Below are 372 nucleotides of genomic sequence, written 5' to 3'. Positions count from 1 at the left end.
GGCCGCCGCCCACGTGGCCCCCCGTCACCACGTGCGGCGCCGCGCGCCCCGCCGGCCGCCGAGCGCCGCTCCCTATTGGCCGCGCGCGGCAGCGCGGCGCTTCCCATTGGCCCCGCCGCCCGCGTCCCGCCCACGGGGGGCGTGTCCGCCGCGCCGCTCCGCTTCCGCTGCAATGGCGGCGCCGGTGGCAGGCTGCGTGGGCCGCGGGGTTGCCGAAATCACCGCCTTTCACCCCAAAGCTGGGGCTCTTGGGGCCGTGTGACGGACTTTCGCCGTCAGGCGGGCGAGCGTGGGGCCGCCTGCGCGCCGCAGAGCCCGGTTGTAGTACCTGATGCTTAATCAGGGTGGACATTCTGAACGTGGCTGGCCGAG

The sequence above is a fragment of the Coloeus monedula genome (genome assembly GCF_965178545.1).
Source record: "Coloeus monedula genome assembly, chromosome: Z".
In the NCBI taxonomy this organism is placed as follows: domain Eukaryota; kingdom Metazoa; phylum Chordata; class Aves; order Passeriformes; family Corvidae; genus Coloeus; species Coloeus monedula.
The sequence above is the reverse complement of the archived record's forward strand: the minus strand, read 5'-3'. Positions refer to the sequence as shown.